The sequence below is a fragment of the Neltuma alba genome, unplaced genomic scaffold (genome assembly GCF_004799145.2).
Source record: "Neltuma alba isolate B1F8T4 unplaced genomic scaffold, ASM479914v2 tig00010110_pilon, whole genome shotgun sequence".
Taxonomy (NCBI): Eukaryota; Viridiplantae; Streptophyta; class Magnoliopsida; order Fabales; family Fabaceae; genus Neltuma; species Neltuma alba.
In genome coordinates this window covers 594853-613819 of record NW_021635062.1, presented here as the reverse complement: position 1 = coordinate 613819, position 18967 = coordinate 594853, and the positions used below count along the sequence as shown (strand labels likewise).

General features: G+C 37.7%; 1 pseudogene; it reads left to right on the top strand.

The window, feature by feature from the left end:
* The window catches only part of LOC114754209 (uncharacterized), a 159416-nt pseudogene that overhangs the window by 53185 nt on the left and 87264 nt on the right, over positions 1-18967 (top strand).

The window sequence follows — 18967 nt, the reverse complement described above, 5'->3', positions numbered from 1 at the left end:
CAACTCCTATGTAACTCAGTTGTCTAACAACATGAGTGGGCAACAACCAAGGAGCAGTGGTGCAATCCCCACCAACACTGTTATCAATCCTAAGGGCTTGAATGCTATTACCCTTAGGAGTGGGAAGCAAGTGAATTTTAGAGAAGAGGAGGATGAAGTTATAGATGAGGAAATCTTGTGTGATGAGCTGCCACAAGCACCTTCAAAAGTGAAGCATTCTGAAAGCTCCAAGGAAAAGAGGCTAAACATGAAAGAAGCCTCAAAAGAAAATGATGGCAAGGGTAAAGCTATGGAATCTGAGCCAAGCAATCATGGAGCCTCAAGCAAGGAAGGTAACGAGGTAAACATCAATGAACTACCTTTCCCTAATGCTTATTTGAAAAATGTGAAAATGGGTAAGGAGTGGCAAGATCATGAGTTGCTTGAGACATTTAGGAAAGTAGAAGTGAATATACCCTTGCTTGACCTGATTAAAAAGATTCCTAAGTATACTAAGGTCTTAAAAGAATTATGTACTCAAAAGAGGAGATTTAAACCTAATGAAAGAGTCCAATTACCCTCTAATGTGTCTGCTTTGTTTAAACCCCAAATTCCTATAAAGTGTCAAGACTCTGGATCTTTCACTATCCCTTGCACCATAGGAAAGGTTACTATAGGGGGGAGCCCTGTTAGATCTAGGTGCAACCATTAATATCATGCCTAAGTCCATATACACCTCTCTAGGAGTCAAGACTCTTAAGTCTACTACTATTGTGCTCTAATTAGCTGATAGGACTATTAGGTATCCTGAGGGCATTATTGAAGACATTTTAGTCCAAGTTAAGGGATTGGTGTTTCCTGCTGATTTTTATGTGCTTGACATGTCTTTTGAACTTATAAATGACACTACACTCATCCGTGGTCGACCTTTTTTAAGGACCGCTAATACCATGATTAGCATGAAAGAGGGCACCATAACTATGGAGGTGGGTGATAATAAAGTTTCTTTTAACATGTATGAAGCAATGAAACATCCTTATGAGGACTATTCACTTTTGGGGGTTAACATGATAGACATTGCTGTTGAGGATGCTTGTTCTGAAGTTGAATTACAAAATGACTCTTTCTATTCTGATATTTACACTGATGAATCTATTGATGAGAATGAATCCATTTCTTCCTTTTCATCTCTTTACTCTACACCTTCTACTTGCTCATGTGGTGGTGATGTTACATGTCTTGATTGTACTGTGGTTAATTGCATGCTTTCTATCACACACACATTTTCTGTTTCCTCCCTTGACTCCAAAGTAGACTGTGATTCCTCTATTATCAATGATGATTCCCTTGGGGAAAGGTTTCCTGTTGTTGTTTCAGATATGGAGGAAGAAGTCATGGAGAAGAATCCCTCTAAGGCAGTTGCTGTAGATCAACTAGAAGTTAGTTCAACGCTTGGAGAGGAAGTTAACTACAAGGCTGAGGAATTATCACTGGTTGAAAGAAAGGGGAGTAATATGTTCTCTCTTGAACTTCATAAATTGATTCCTTCTATTGTGCAACCACCTACACTTGATTTGAAACCCTTACCTCCTACTTTGAAATATGCTTTGCTTGAGTCTAATGAACAACTACCTATTATAATTGCTAACTCACTGTCTGAGAGTGAGAAAGAGAGACTCTTATCTGTTTTGAGGGAGCATAAAAGGGCAATAGGTTGGACACTAGCAGATATACCTGGAATTAGTTCTGCTGTGTGCACACATAGAATTTTACTGAGTGAGAAATCAAAACCAGTGAGACAACCCCAAAGACGATTGAACCCTCTCATATTGGATGTAGTTAAGAAAGAAATTACTAAATTGTTGAGTGCTGGGATAATATATCCAATTTTTGATAGTGAGTGGATCAGTCCGGTGCATGTTGTGCCAAAGAAGAGCGGGGTAACAGTAGTAAGGAATGAAAGGGATGAATTAATTCCTACAAGGGCTCAAAACTCATGGCGTGTGTGCATAGATTATAGGAGACTTAATGATGCAACACGTAAGGATCACTTTCCTATACCCTTCATTGACCCAATGTTAGAGAGACTAGCTGGTAAATCACATTACTGCTTTTTAGATGGCTTTTCCGGCTATTTTCAGGTACCCATAGCCCCCGAGGATCAGGATAAGACCACCTTTACATGCCCCTTTGGTACCTTTGCTTATCGAAGGATGCCATTTGGGTTATGTAATGCTCCAGGCACCTTTCAAAGGTGCATGATGGTGATTTTTAGTGACCTTTTAGAGCACAATATGGAGGTTTTCATGGATGATTTTACGATTTATGGGGAGAGCTTTGATCAGTGCCTGAATAGCCTAAGGCAGGCTCTAGAGAGATGTATAGCCAAAAATCTTGTTTTGAACTTTGAGAAATGTCATTTCATGGTGGGTAGTGGCATAGTGTTAGGTCACCTCATCTCTAGCAAAGGGATAGAGGTTGATAAGGCTAAAATTGAAGTTATCTCATCTTTGCCTTACCCCACCTGTCTTAAAGATTAGAGATATTTTCTTGGGCATGCAGGGTTTTATAGGTGCTTTATTAAAGATTTAGTAAAGTTGCTTTGCCCCTTTCTACTCTTCTTAAAAAAGATGTTGAATTTAATTTTGATGAAAAATGTAGACATGCCTTTGATACTCTCAAGTCTATGCTTCTTTCACCTCCTATTTTGACTGCACCCAACTGGAATTTACATTTTGAACTCTCCTGTGATGCTTCTAATTGTGCAGTGGGTGCTATGCTTGGCCAGAAGGAGGAGAAGCAATCTAGAGTCATAGCCTATGCCTCTAAGACACTTGACCCAGCTCAAGTCAACTATACCACCACTGAGAAAGAAATGTTTGCCATTGTATTTGCTTTAGACAAGTTTAGACAATATCTAATCAATTCTCGAGTGGTTGTGTATACAGATCATGCAGTTGTCCGCTATTTGCTCAAAAAGCCACAATCTAAACCGAGATTGATTAGATGGGCTTTATTGCTTCAGGAGTTTGACATTGAGATTAAGGATAGACCCGGGCAGTGAATCAAGTAGCTGATCACCTGAGTAGGCTACCGAAGACACAAGGGGAGTAGACTCTTCTGACTTGACTTGTGATTCTTTTACCGATTCAGCTTTATGTTTTGTGGTTTCTATAGAGCCTTGGTATGCTAATATTGTCAATTATCTCATGTCTGGACTCACTTCTCCCTTTATGTCTAGATTTCAGGCACAAAAGCTTCGTAGCGAGTCGAAGTACTATATTTGGGATGCCCCTCATCTGTGGAGGATGTGCAGTGACCAAGTAATACGGAAGTGTGTGCCGGAGGAGGATTTTGAACCTATTATTTCAGCTTGCCATTCCATGGTTTGTGGTGGTCATTTTAGTGCAAGGAGGACATCTAGAAAGGTCTTAGATTCAGGATTTTATTGGCCCACCCTCTTCAAAGACTCTTTTACATTTTGTAGATCTTGTGACAAGTGTCAACGATTTGGGGGGTTGGGAAAAAGACATGAGATACCTCAACAGCCCCTCCTGTTTTGTGAAATTTTTGAGGTTTGGGGAATTGACTTTATGGGACCCTTTCCTTCTTCCCTTGGTTTTGTATATATTTTATTAGCCGTAGATTATGTATCTAAGTGGATTGAAGCTATACCTTGCAGAAAAGATGATGCCCCAACTGTATATAGATTTCTAAAATCACACATTTTCTGTAGGTATGGAATCCCTAGGGCTATAGTGAGTGATCGGGGAACACATTTTTGTAATAGGATAGTTAACAACCTATTGTCCAAATTTGGTGTCACTCATAAAATCTCTACTGCCTATCACCCCCAAACCAATGGCCAAGCTAAAATATCTAATAGGGAAGTAAAGCATATTCTGGAAAGAAGAATAGAAGAAGCATTATGGGCTTATCGGACTGCCATCGCCCATTGGCATGTCTCCCTACCGCTTAATTTATGGAAAGCCATGTCACTTGCCAGTGGAGTTGGAACACAAAGCATATTGGGTGGTCAAGCAGTGCAACATGAATATAGAGTCCTCTGGCATGGAAAGGAAGCTGCAATTGCAAGAGCTGGAGGAGATTAGACTTAAAGCTTATGAGAACTCCAGACTCTACAAGGAGAAGACCAAATTTGTGCATGATCGGAGTATCTTGAGAAAGGAATTCAAGGAAGGCGATAGAGTGCTGTTGTACAAGGCTTGATTTACCTTCAAGCAAGGAAAATTCAACACCAGATGGGATGGGCCATACACAGTCACTAAAGTACACAATTTCGGTATGGTGGAGCTACTACATGAGGAGACCGGGGCCAGATTCAAAGTTAATGGGCATCTACTGAAGCTCTACCATGAGAATCAAAAGCCTCCTTAACTCCCTGGTCATTTCTTTCCTTCACTCATTTACATGCTTTTGCTTAATTATTAATCTTGCTATGTTTTGTGCATTGTATGTTGAATGAGTGTGGGGGAGAAACCCTTTTCAGTAGGATAGTAGTGTAGTTGTTGTTTGAATCCAATAAGACCCCTTGCAAGTTTTGATCTCTATCCTATCTTATTTTGTGCTTGATGAATTGGTGCTTGTAATGAATTATATGATTCAAATTGATTAAGAAAGTTTTTCTGTGGTATACTGCTTAATCATGGACTTATTGAGCACCTTCTGATCTCTTTTGATGCACTTTAAAGTTTTTGAAGTATCCAGCTACATCTGTTGTTTGGTGTTGTGTTTCTCTGTTGTTTGGGTGTTTTATGTATTATTCTGTGCTCTTTGTGACATTTCACCTCGGCAAACTCCAGCCTTCGCTGCGACGAAGGTCACCAGTCTCTGTGTGTTGCTCTCGGGATGGTTTGGCCATGGCGAACGTTCACCTTCGCCGTGGCGAAACCCTTCTCTTCTCCCTTTGTTTTTGCCTCGGGCATGGTTCGCCGTGACGAACCTGCCGTTTCAGCACTGGATGGTTTCATTTTTCCCTATTTTTCTGTGTGAAATGTCCTTTTTGCCCCCCATTCTGACTCACCCACTCTTTTATCTTAACCCCTTTTCAGTCTTTTCCCCTCCCCACTCCATTATACCCCATTACCCATTCAATTTTCCAAAACCGTCGGCCCCTCTCTTCTTCAAAAACCGTCCCTCTTCGTCTTCTCCCATTCAGTAACCGCAGACGGCGAACTCCCTCTGCCTTCCATCTCCATAACCATCAGCTTCCCTCCCTCTCCTTATCCCTCTCAGTCGCCTTCCCCCTCTCTCCTCTTCTCCCTTATCTCTTCCATTTTCCCATTCCCTCTCCCTTTTTCTCTACTCTTAGTCGGTGCTGGTGATCTCTCCCTCTCTCTTGTGGTATGTTTTCTCTCTTCCTTTGTTCTTTCTTTTAGTTTAATTTTGTTTAGTTGTTAATTTCCTTGTTTGTTCTGGTATTGTGTTGTTGGGTTGGGTTATTTTGATGTCAAATTGTAGTTACATAGCCTTTAGGTTATCTAATGATTCATAGTACATTGTGTTTTTCTTTAATCTCTTTACTTAATTCTGAAAGCTTTTGATCAATTGAAAACCTATGAATCATTATATAGCCATTTGCTACTGTCTAGCTTGTGATTTTGGTTTTTCTGGGGTAGTGTTAGTTGTTGTTGTGTAGCCCTTGTTTAGTGTGTTTTACTTCTTGTGTTCAGAGTATGCCTTGCACTAAGAACCCTACACCCGTGTCTGAGTTTGATTCGGGGGATGAATACACTTTTGAGGAATTATACCGAAAAATTGACCAAAGACCCCTCCTTAAAGAATGACCTTTTCCCTTAGACCCCCCTGATCACCCCTTTGTCCGCCAGCTCCATGCCTCCCAATTGACCGGTTTAGTCCAAGAGCGTTCTATGGGTAATGACACTTTTGTTCGCCATTTTTATACTTATGCCCATTTCCATGGTTCTATAATCGTCGACTTCCACAATGTCCTTGTCCGCCATTCCTTTACCGCCGACAACATCCGCTTCCATTACTGCCTTCCCCCTAGTCGCCATTTGGGCTATTCGGCCTACAGAGACAATTACCCATTTGATGATGTGGTCCAAACCCTATGTCATGACGGAGCCACTTGGCATCGCCTACATACTTTCGAGCAATACCTTAAGCGATCCGAGTTCCGACCTGAGGCTCGCCCCTGGCTGCATTTTGTCTGTAACAACCTCGTACCCACCACCCACCTAGCCAATGTTCCAAAGCGTGAAGCTCTTTATGTTTACCTTCTCATGATTGGCTGCTGCTTCGATATAGCCGACACCATCTACTCAGCCCTCCACGATGCCATCAACACCCCTCAAACTCACCAACAGTATCATTTTTCCCCATCTAGTCACTAACCTTTTTAGGGCTGCCAATGTCCCTGAGTACAACAATGACAGCTATTTTGAGCCCGCCCCCTTATTTAAATATGACCGCCTCAAACAGCCTGTCATTGGATCCCCTCCACCCATCCACCCTGTGTATGATGTTGGCGCAGTGCATGCAGCCGGTGCACCAGCTCTTGAAGCTCAAGAAGACCAGCCAGATCCGGAAGCTCCTGAACCTGTCACCTTGGACACTTTGGCTGATGATATTGATGAGCTGGCCGACCATGTTCACCAGTTGCGAGTCATCCTCCTCTGCGAGATGAAGAGGCAGAAGGACCGTGATGCTCTGTATGATCGAGACCGACGTTACCACCGGCATGTGGATGCTCTGATTGCTGATCGGTTGAACTTCTTCTTACCTCTTGAGGAGGAAGACCCGCAGAGCGGAGAGGGGACATCTGGAGCAGGCACTTCTGGTGCAGGACTATCCGGGTCTGGGGCAGATGATTCTGGGACGCAGCAGTAGCTTTTCACTTGTGTTTTGATTTCTTTATTGTTCTTTTTGTTTCTTTTTAGTTGGTATAGCTGGATACTTGTTCAACTTTTTAGATCTTACATTGGATGTTGTTTGACTTTTGGGCTACTGATGGCCTTTACAATTTGCTGTTACTCTTACTTTGGTCCCAACTTCTATTGTTTTCTTTTCCTCTTTGTTTTGCATGCAACCTCTCACCTTCTCCCTCCTTTTTATGAATTCGATGTGTTGTGCTTCAATTTCAATTGGACTTCACAACTTTCGGTTCACTTTGTGATTGGTTTGCCTATACTGGTTCAAATATTGAGGACAATGTTGTGTTTAAGTGTGGGGGAGGGATCTATTATGGATTTTAGCAAATAATTCTCATGCATCCATGCATCTATGTGATTTTGAGGTGTTTTTGAACTGATAAATTGGTTGAATTGTGAATATTTTGAACTTGGTTTGCTGAAGAGTTGAAAATTGCACAGGATTTTGCTTTCTGCCACCCTTCGCCGCGATAAACATTTGCCTTCGCCGCGGCAAAGCCCCTTTTATCACGTTAATGTAGCTCTCGGCCACACTTCGCCGCGGCGAAGTAAGGCCTTTCTCCAGACTTGGCTCTCTGTGAGCCTTCGCCACGGCGACCTCCATTCTTTACCACGGCGACCCCCTAAAAAAAATTATTTAAATAATAAATTCTTTGCAATTTCAGCTGGTCTTCAGAAATTTTTCCTGGCTTAGATTCTTTATGCTCTTGCATCCCTTTTAAAATTGTTGGAAAAGTTCAAATTGTACTAGTGCTTTTAGAAAACTTCCCATGCTTTTAAATGAGGGTTGAACTTGGGCTAGTTATTCTCATGTTTTTGACAGATAGTAAATGATTATATGCTTTGAAATTATGACTGTGTGGTTCTTAACCCTTGATATTGATTAATTGAGATTTTAGCCTTATTGGAAGGATTTGTGGGCCTAAAAAGTTATTAAATTAAGTGAATCTACTTATTTCATATTTCTCTAGAACTTGTTTTAATTCTTAATCGAAGCTTAGTGAATAAATTTTTGTAAATATGATAGAGGCATTCGATTTCAAATCCTCATTTCCCAAACACAAACCCAGTCATTTCACCATTGTGAACCCCTTTGGGCCTTCATCTTGAGTACATGCACGAAATTATTTTTTGATTTAAAAAAAACAGAGAAGTTGCTCCATTCAGAAAAAAAAAGTAGAAGAAGAAAAGATATACATATTCCAAAAAAAAAAGAAAGGATAAAGATATAAAAATTATAAAACAAAAACTAAGTAGCTTCTCCCCTTACTTTTATTTAGATTAATTCTGTCTTAATAATTTGTATGTTTGTACTCATTTCAATTTTCATTCTCATTCCATTCATTTCAATTAGCCTTCATTCCAAATTCTAACCCCTAAAAGTCCTCTTGATTTGCAAAGTTGTTTCCCGTGGTGGAGAGGTAGAATTATTACAAGCCTATGGTAGAAATTGAATTGAGTAGACTTAGAGTGAAATAATCCCAAAACAAGTGAGTATAGAGCAAAACACTTACCCGTGAGATAGATCTCTTTTGATCAATCCTTTGAGTTAATTATCCATTGTACTCTTTTTCCTAGCATATCCTTGTTTACTGATGTCAAATCCTGTGAGAATTTCTTACTAATCTTCTGCTTTCATCTTTAAGCATGGTAGTGTTTCTCTTTGTGCTAGTATCTCTTTGAATTATTTTTTAGCTTTGTCCAGGAGTATAAAGGTCTAAGTGTGGGGGAATTTGATTGAGCTCAATTTATTCCTATCTTTTGATTACATCTTCCATGGTTTTATGGTATTTTCTGGCCCTTTTTGGTTATAATTGAGCTTATTTTACGCTAAGAGTCCTTACATTAAGTTAGTGTCTTTTTAAGGGTAAAATTGTCATAATTAGTTATTAATTGTATTCAATTAATTTCTAGGACAATTGATGCCTTAAATTGTTGCTTTTCAATGTAGGACACCTGAGATCGGGGCCAAGATTGAAAACTCAAGGCACAAGATGCAAAGAGGAGCCTCTGCCATAGTTCGCCGCGGCACACTTCTTCCTTCACCACGGCGAACGTCACCCATCAAATAGGAAAGCTTTCTGCCATGGTTCGCCGCGGCGAACACCTCCTATCAGCACATTTCAGACCCGACCATTTCGGGAAAATCTGACCTACCTACCTCCAGGAACCGACCTAGACACGTCATTTCCGGGTTAGAAACACTATTTTGGGTATGGGTGAGGTCATACACAGAGAGGCAGCCACCACCTACGTTTTTCTATCATCATCTCCTCTCATCTTTCCCACTGAACCCTAATCCTCCATCTCTATCTCCTTCACCTTCCATTTTCCTGCAGTTCTTCTTCATCCACCTTCATTTCCTTCATCTCCTGACGGTTATGACTGAAGATTTAACTCTGGTTGGAGCTGATTCCAAGGCTATGATGAGCTAGGCTTTTCCAACTCTTGAAGATGGTGGAGTAGTATGAGTTTCCAAGCTTCAAAGGGGAGTTTTAGTTTTAATCTTTAGTTTCTAGCTATGTGTTTATGATTTCCTAGGTCTAGGAGTTGTAAAGTCTTAGTTAGACACTTTGGTTAATTCTGTAATCACTGGTTAATGATTAACATTTGTAATTTGGATTGATTGATGTTGAATTTTGTGCTTAAATATATGTAGTTGCATATATGCTTCTTGTAACTCTCATGATTCTCTCCTATCTTGCATGGTTATGTTTTGATACTGAGTTGATTGTGTGTTACATTGAGCCAATTTTATGATCATTCCAAAATTACACATTAGGGAAGCTTAACAAAGTTTTCATGAATGAGTTCATTAATGTAAGCTTTGGATTCAATGAGTTATTGAGGTTGTTATTAAGAAAACCTAATGGATTTGTGAAACTCCCAATATTTTAAGTGAACTATAATTGCCATCAAAATCATTTTCAAGAGATTTCCTATTAATCATTTCCATTACATCATTATTATCTTAAAACACTAAAAACATAGTATTTTAGATTTGTTTTCATTGCATTCAGTTTAGGCACCATTCGTTTAAATGTTAAAAACCCAAAAACCCCTTTTCATTACATTGCATGGCATTTAGTCTAACTTAGGTAATTAATTAAGGCTCCCAAGCGTGAAACGACCCGAGTTTGCACTATACTGCATAGCTTGGATTTATTTTTGATTGAGAACCCCAAAGCAAATGACAAAAAGGCTCTCGTCAGATGACCACAACTGTGAATCATCAAAATCATTTAATCAAATTCAGAATTATAGAACAACAGTCCAAGAAATTTGAATTAGATCTACAAATTATCAGAGAATCCTCTATTCAACTGAATCAAAGGACACAACTCATTTCCAAATGTTCAATCAGATCTAAATTCCAAGAAACATAAATCTAATCACATAGCTCTCATTTTAATCACAAATGTCCAACTGATACAAATGAATCTTTGAATAGAAAGTGGAAATCAGATCTGAAAAGGCTTCTTGTTCAGCTCTATGAATTGAGGTTAGCTTCATTACTAGAAGAACTTGAGAATTTAGCCATTCATGCTTTGATTTACAATAGAATCAATAAGAATAAACAAAAGATCCATGGATGATCGGTGGAAGATGATGGATTTAGACGAAAATGGAAGAGAGAATTGAGAGAAGGCGGAGAGAACAAGAAAACTGGTGATTTGGAGGTGGAAGAATTGAATCTGAACTTCCTCTACACAAGCACATGACTTCTGTATTTAAATCTGAAGTTTCTTATCATCCACCATGATGCCTTCTCCCATCCGCCGTGGTGCCTAGCCAGAACAATGTCATTTCAATTAGTGATTTTGAGCTCTTTGTTAAACTGAATCCGCTGTGTCGCTTTTGATCAGCCACCATGGCACCTATTATGGAGAGCCCTCTTGTAAATCCGTCGTGGCGCCTTTTGTGACATGCTGTGGTGCCTCAGACAAAATGCGAGTTACTAGTGAAGCTCCCTGAAATTCATACTAAACAAGGATTAAAAGTACACACAAATAAAATGACATAGAATCATGCAAAAACACAAAGAAAACCTCACAACTTTCTTCACCAACTCTTATGCACAATGAAAGCTAATTATACCCAAAATATGCAAATATAAGTGGCAAAAGCATAAGTTTAGGACTAGAAATATATCCAAATAATGAGGTTTATCAACTCTCCCATACTTAGCCTTTGCACTCCTAGGAAAAATCCAATCTAAACATAATGCAAAAGAAAAAGATAAAAGGAAAGGAGAAGGCAGGCTCAAGAGTCCAAGCTACACTATAACCAACAACGGTTCTTCAATTAATATCAATCCATGCAACATTTCCAATGCAAAGAAATCAATCAATGATATACAATTTAATCCAAGTGAATAAGATATAGAAGACCACACAAAGGAATTAGTGTATCACTCAACTCACAAGCATTTAAGGTTCTTTTATGCAATCCACTTATTTAGATACTCTACCGTATGCTTGTAATAGCTCTACCTCTCTACCACTCAAATATATGAGCACTCAAGAATCAAGAGGACTTTTGTGACTTGTAATGTAAGGGTAGAAGGGTAATGCACAAGAATGCATATGAAAAAGGGTATGAGGTGTAGATTAATGAGCAGGATTCAATAGCATTAGCAATGTTCAATTTAAGGGTTGATTTCTTGATCTTGAACTTGAAAGTTGTTAAGGTGCTTTTATTTCATCTTTCTTTTCTTTTCTTGCTTTCTTCAATTCTTTTCTTTTTCTTTTTTCTTCTTCTATATTTTTTTCTTTCTTTTCTTCATTTCTTTTCAGCTTCTTTCTATAGTTTTTTATATTTCCTTTTCTTTTCTTTTTACACCCATGCTCAAGTATGTACTTTCTCATATCAATCTATCAATTGAATCCATCATAATGCTAAAGAATTCCAAAAGGGATGAATGAAATGAAATATGCATTCCTGTATGAAAAAGGTTATATGAATGGAAAATTCAACTAAAAGGCTCAAATGGGTAGCAAGGGATAAATCATGTAAGGGTTGGCTATTTGGTCTAAGTAGCTAATTTGAATGGATGCCTTAATTATGTTCAAGAGTGTAAATGTTACATGTAGTCTTGATTAAGAACTAAGACAAGTTCTAGAGAGTATAAGAGACAAGTGAATACACACACAAGAAATGAATATTAAGGCCCAAAGAATCCTTCTAACTAGGCTTTGTCTTCCATATTCATTCACTTAGGCTAGGGAACACATCATGCTTAATCTCAATGCATTAGAAAATTTCACTTCACGATATTAATTTCCAAATCAAAATTAATCACAAATGCAATATTAAACCCTTGAAACAATCTTAATCCTTCAAAAAGTTTTTGAAAACAGAGGTTTCCACAAAAGACACAAAAAGCACACAAAAACATAACACACACTCCCCCACACTTGATCCTTGCATTGCCCTCAATGCAAATCTGAACAAAGATAAGCAAGGAAAAGTGGTAAAGGAAAGAATAGGCAAAAGCAGTAAAACACTCGAAATAAACTAAAAACAACTTACACTTGCTACTGGTCATGCCCTTCCCCCACACTTGTTCACAAGTGGAGTTCAAGAATAATACAAGTCAAATAAACACAGACTAAGGTATGTGAGGTAAAGAAGGGGACAACCTGAAAATATGGTGGATCAAAATTCTCTTTGTAGATTTTGACCAGGTGGCCATTGACCTTGAAAGTCTTACTACTCGTCTCATCTACCTACTCTGAGTTATGCACCTTAATGACCAAATATGGTCCTTCCCATCTGGTGCTCAACTGCTCAACTTTCCAAGTTTAAATGTGAACTGTGCCTTGTACAGCAACACTTTATCTCTAACCTTGAAAGTCTTCCTTAGAATTTACTTGTCATGAATCATCTTTGTCTTCTCCTTGTAAAACCTGGAATTCTCATAAGCTTCAAGTCTCAATTCTTCAAGTTCCTGCAATTACAATAACCTTTCCATACCAGTTGAATCAAAATCAAGGTTACATGCTTTTATAGCCTAAAGAGACTTATGTTCAACCTCAACTGGTAGGTGACACATTTTACCATAAACCAACCTATAAGGAGACGTGCCTATAGGGGTTTTAAATGCTATTCTATATGCCTATAAAGCATTATCTAATCTGGCACTCCAATCCTTCCTGGATAGTTTAACTATTCTTTCTAACACCTTCTTAATTTCTCTATTTGCATTTTTAGCTTGCCCATTACTTTGGGGATGATAAGGTGTGGATGTCTTATTTGTCACACCATACTTAGTGAACAACCCTTGCGGCAACTTATTACAAAAATGAGTTCCATTATCACTAACTACTGCTCTAGGGATGCCAAATCTAGAAAAAATGTTATTTTTCAGAAATTTTGAAATAGTAGTAGCATCATTCTTTTTAGTTGCTATGGCCTCTACCCATCATGAAAGATAATCAACTGCAAGGAGGATGTATATAAAACTCATGGAAGGAAGAAAGGGGCCCATAAAGTCAATACCCCATACTTCAAACACCCCATAGAAAAGCATTAGGTGTTAGAGTAGTTCATGTTTCTTAGTTAAGCTACTAAATCTTTAGCAAATATCACAACTCTTGCAATACTCATAAGAGTCTTTAAAGAGTGAGGGCCAATACAAACCAGCTTCTAATATTTTCCTTACTGTCTTTTGAGCATTGAAATGGCCTCCATAAGTTTGAGTGACAAGCATGCATGATGTTACACCTTACTATCGTATCGTCTTAGGGTTCAATTAAGACCATTTTAGACTACATTGGATGGTCTTGGGCTCAATTCTATCTCAAAAATGCTAATTTTCGGATTTTCACTGTTCATTAGGTAAAAATCCAGTTTCTGGTACAACTTAAAAAATTCATAACTTAATCTAGCAAAATCAAAATGGAGTGGTTCAAAATTCTATAAAAAGTTCTTTGAATTATCTTTCAGGAAACAATAGTTTTTTGAACCAATTCCATTGGAAAAATCATCAGGTTTTTGTGAAAGTCACCTCTGTCCATTAGGCAAAAACCCTTTTTCCATATTCTGAACCTTAATTTTGAAAAATCATTAAAAATAATGTAGTTGGCCATTTTTAATGTGGTAACCATCAAAATGAAGCTCAGAACGTGATCTACAAACATGAAAAATTTTGTGATTAAAAGCATTCGGGAACTTGATCAAAATGTCACGTAAAAGTGGCGGTGTCAGTGAATTTATAGCACTGCCCAGCATAATATTACATAACCGAAAAGTCCACGAATTTTTATGGTATGATACCACAATTTTAACCTTCAATCTGCAGCTTTCCCTTGGATGTTTTAGGTCCTAAAATGTTAGATTACATTTGGAGAATGAGATTTCATTGAAATCCCAATAGCAAATTAACCAACTATATCATCAACAAGCATCATCATCATGCATAACTACGTTAACTACTATTGGTGAACTAGCATGCTTATTATTTGGCAAAATCAATCATGCAAAGGCCAAAGTAAGAAAGTGCAAAGAGTAGGCACATCACAATCAAGAAAGTTCATCCACATAATAGCAATTAATCATGCAATAATCAATAATGCCAAGTTAATGTTAGTAGTTAGGTTCAACTTGCTACCTTGCTCCAAAAGCTTGAGTTTTCTTTGTTTCTCTTCTTCTCCTTCACAAATATCAAACCCTAGCATGGCAATCCATCAAAAAGGACAGCAAAAATCATTAACCAAACCAAGTAAAAGCAAGAACACAACTTAAATATGACTCTTCCTCCTTAAAGCTTCCACCTTTGTTCTTTATTTTTGAACTTGTTTCCTTTTAACCCTAAAAATTGCTTCTTGACTTATTCCTACATGGTTTTTCATTTAGATTCCAAATATGTGCTTAGATTTAAAAAAATAAAACTCCTCCTTTTAGTTGCTCTTGACCAACCCAAGAGGGTTCTTTAACCCAAAATTACAACTTTGGTTTTAATGCTTCCAACACTTATTCCTTTTGGTTTACCCTACACCATTTTTCATTTTGAGTACCATGGAAGCCTTAAAACATTGAAAAAATCATCCTAGGATTCAGTTACTATCTTGGCCGAAATGAACCTTAGGAAAAACACCAAAGAAAACACTTCAAAAACAACCAATAACCACTTGCAACCACTAGAAACTATCATGCTTTGAAGTGTCTTAACAAGTTTGACTAACCAAACTTCTTCCCCCTCATGATAAACCAGTTCAACCATAACAGAAATGAGAAGAGACAGAATTTTTCAACCACACAACTCAAGCAAACAAGGTGGAGAACAACTTAAGACCAAAAACTAACCTTGAATCCTTGATTAAGTGACCAAAGTTGATAGCTTTTGTTTCTCCTTCAAAACCCTCTCTTTTCTCTCTTCCTCTCACTTGGCAGAACCACCATCTGAAATTAGGGGGAGGAGAGCTTGTTTAATGAGCCAAAATATCCCAACCACCATCATAAATGAAATTCCAAGTGTCATTACCCTCTTTAATCTTACTTTCTCTTTCATAATTAATTAAATTCAAATGAAATTAATTACCAAAAGTCAAAATCCTCTCCATTTGAGGAGTGACACTTGGCAAGTTCAAATCCTCTCCATTAGGGGCTTGACACATGGTTAATTGTGAACCATTTGAATTGCAAGACTCTAGTCTTGCTTTATCGGTGCACTTTGACTCTGGATTTAACTTCTTTTCTATAATTACAGTATTTTAGCCTCTGTAATTATTTTCTATCAAATCCCTAATTTATTCTCCTTATTTTTATCTTCCCAAATTGCCCTCTTTGTCTCAAAATTAATTTCCCAATAATTAAATAAAAAGGAAAATTAATTTCCTTCTCTTTAGGGTTTTTCCACTTTGCAAAGGTATTGGGAAAAATCTTGGATACTTGAGGGTCTTTATTTAATTCCATAATCTCTTATAATTCCTTGGGATATCATAGGAATTTTCTTAGAATTTTATTCTCCTTGAAAATATTTATTTGGAATTTTCCAAATAAAATCCTTTAAATTGGCCTAAATCATCCTTAAATTCTTTTGTAATTTGTCTAAGGGTAATTTGGTCATAAAACCAATTTTATAATCTCATATAATTCTTAAAGGATATTATCCTTATTTTTTTCTTAATTTTATAAAGCTTAAAAATATTATTCCATAATTATATTTGACCAATTTTCCTTAATTAATCAAATTTTCATAATTGGCTTGGAAAATCATAATAATTATTTTCCACCAAAATTCTTCTAATTCTCCTTATCATTTTTTGCCCTTGATTATTTAGGAATATTTCTTATTCTTAATTACCATAGTACTGGATGTGACACATGATGTCTTAGAATTCCTCATTTGGCACACATCTTCAAATGATCTGGTCGCTATGCACTTTCCAAAGGATTGGAGGGTCTCAAATATAGTGTTTAGACTCAGTCCTAATCTTTTACATCTGAAAATGAGACAATAAAGAAGGGATTAGACCAGCAACTAAAAAGTTGACAATGTGATAATACTAAGGTTCCATGAAGGACACAACAGAAATAGAACAATCCTTAAATTTGTCATAAATACAAGCTGAATCAATTACTCCCCTTGTAGTTTCTGGTAGGCAACTGAGATGGTCAGCCACCACCTTTCTGCTCTAGGCTTGTCTTTTATATCAATATCAAATTCTTGTATCAACAACATCTACCTTAAGAGCCTCGGTTTGGATTGTGATTTGCTGAAAAGATACTTAACAGCATAATGATCAGTGAAAATAGTGACTTTAGAGTTAATTAGGCAAGGTCTAAGCTTGCCTAATGCAAAAACAATAGAGAAGAGCTCCTTTTTAGTAGTTGTGTAATTAGTTTGAGCTTTATCTAATGTTTTTGAAGCATAACCAATAACCTTGGAAGCCTTACCATCTTTTTGTCCCAGAAATGCACTGACTGCATTATTAGAGGCATCACAACACAATTCAAATGGTAAATTCCAATTAAGGCAAGTCAAAATAGGTGGAAAAGCTACTTTACTAAAGTCCTTTATGAATCTTCTATAAAATCCAGCATGGCCTAGGAAAGATCTAGGTTCCTTAAGATTTGTTGGATAAGGTAGAGATGAAATTACTTCAATTTTTGCCTTGTCTCTATTCCTTTTTCAGAAATTAGATGACCTAGAACTATTCCTTGCTACACCATAAAGGAAACCATCAAGGAAACAATAGTGAGATTTACAAGCTAATCTTTCAAGCATTTGATCTTTAAAGGGTAAGGACAGATGATCTTTTCTTATAGAATCATTAAGCTTCCTATAGTCAATGCAAACACACCAAGAATTTTGTATTCTAGTGGGAATTAATTCATTTTTCTCATTCCTAACCATAGTGACTCCACTTTTCTTAGGAACAACCTAAACTGGACTTACCCGTTCACTATCGAAAATAGGATATATAATACCAGCACTAAGCAGCTTTGTTACTTCCTTTTTAACAACATCAAGTATAAGTGGGTTAAGTCTTCTTTGAGGTTGCCTTATGGGCTTTGTATTTTCATTTAACAAGATTTTATGAGTGCAAATTAAAGCATTAATACCAGGAGTATCTACCAGAGACCACCTAATTGCACTTTTACACCTCTTCAAAACAGCAAGTAATTTAAACTCTTTAAGGTCAGTTAAAGAGCTAGAGATTATCATTGGTAGTCTTTCATTTTCAGCTAAAAATACATATTTCAGTGTTGGTGGCATGGGTTTAAGATCCAATTTAGGAGGTTGAACTACTGAGGGTATCAGTTTCTTGAGCTCCAAGGTGGTACAATTATTTTCAGTTTGCTTTCAGGCTTCAACACCAGAAACTATAACTATGCATTCATCCTCACATGAGTAACGCTCCTTACCAGGTCCTTGCAATAATGTATTTAAAACACTTGTAAATCCATCAAAAAACTCAAAATTAGATGCAGCATAATCTTGGGGAATTCCAATTTCACAAGTAAAAGCAGATTGCAAAAGAGTACTCCCTATGATTGGTGTCATGACTAATTTCCTAAGTTTAGGGGTAGCTGCACTTTGCATGATTTCCAAGTGATGTTGTAGTTCTACACAATTAAAGAAGCTAAGATCAAGTGACTCGTAAATAGGATTTAAAGATAAAATATGATAAGAGTTTAAAGAAAAATTTGTTGTCCAGAAAGTTCAACTTCATGCTACTTGAATGGGGAGTTTGTTGATGGTTGCACTGAATACTCAGTCTTGGGGACAAGACTTGTGGGGTTTACATCATCCACAGTGCCTAGTTGATAAGAGTTTAAAGAAAAATCTTGTTGTCCAGATAGTGCTTGGTTGATAAATGTTTTAAATTGTACTCTGGTTGACTAATGCTCAAATGCTGAATGTTGTATGCCTATTTTGTTAATGAAATCCAAGCAAGATATTCTTGTTCCTTGTTATGCTATCCGGTTAGTTAAACAATGGTTAGAACTCAACGAAACCTTTCATCGGAGAGACCCCTAGTGCAAGACGTAAGGGTCCCTCCCGATCCACTACAATTAATTTTGGATCACCTCGAGCAACAGCAGAAGACCATCAAAGACATGAGAGCAGCGCAAGCTCACCAAGAACAAAAAAGGAATGCAGCGATAGCTGCAACGGTAGCAGTGGCATTAGCGAACCTTGACAGGAGGCAGCCAGAGGAGGATGTCTTTGCAGCATAAGCATCAAAACCATTGCCCAGGTCAGTAATGCCAGAAGCAGACCCCGACAGCATCCAACAGTGGATGACCCGCTTCTGTAAGCACAACTCGCCATCGTTTGATGGAACATTTGATGTCCAAGCAGCGGAAGATTGGATTAATCATCTAGAGAAGATTTTTAAGGTACTGGACTGCTCATCCGAGCGAAAAGCCTAGATGGCGATATATAAGCTAGAGAGAGATGCTGATCGCTAGTGAAAGAATACTAAGATTCTTCTGGATGCTCGGAACACAATGGTGACTTGGGAAGTGTTTCTGGAGCAGTTCTATGAGAAGTATTTTTTGAGATCTGTCCGAGATGAGAGAGAAGCAGAATTTCTGACTCTGAAGCAAAGAGATGACGAGCC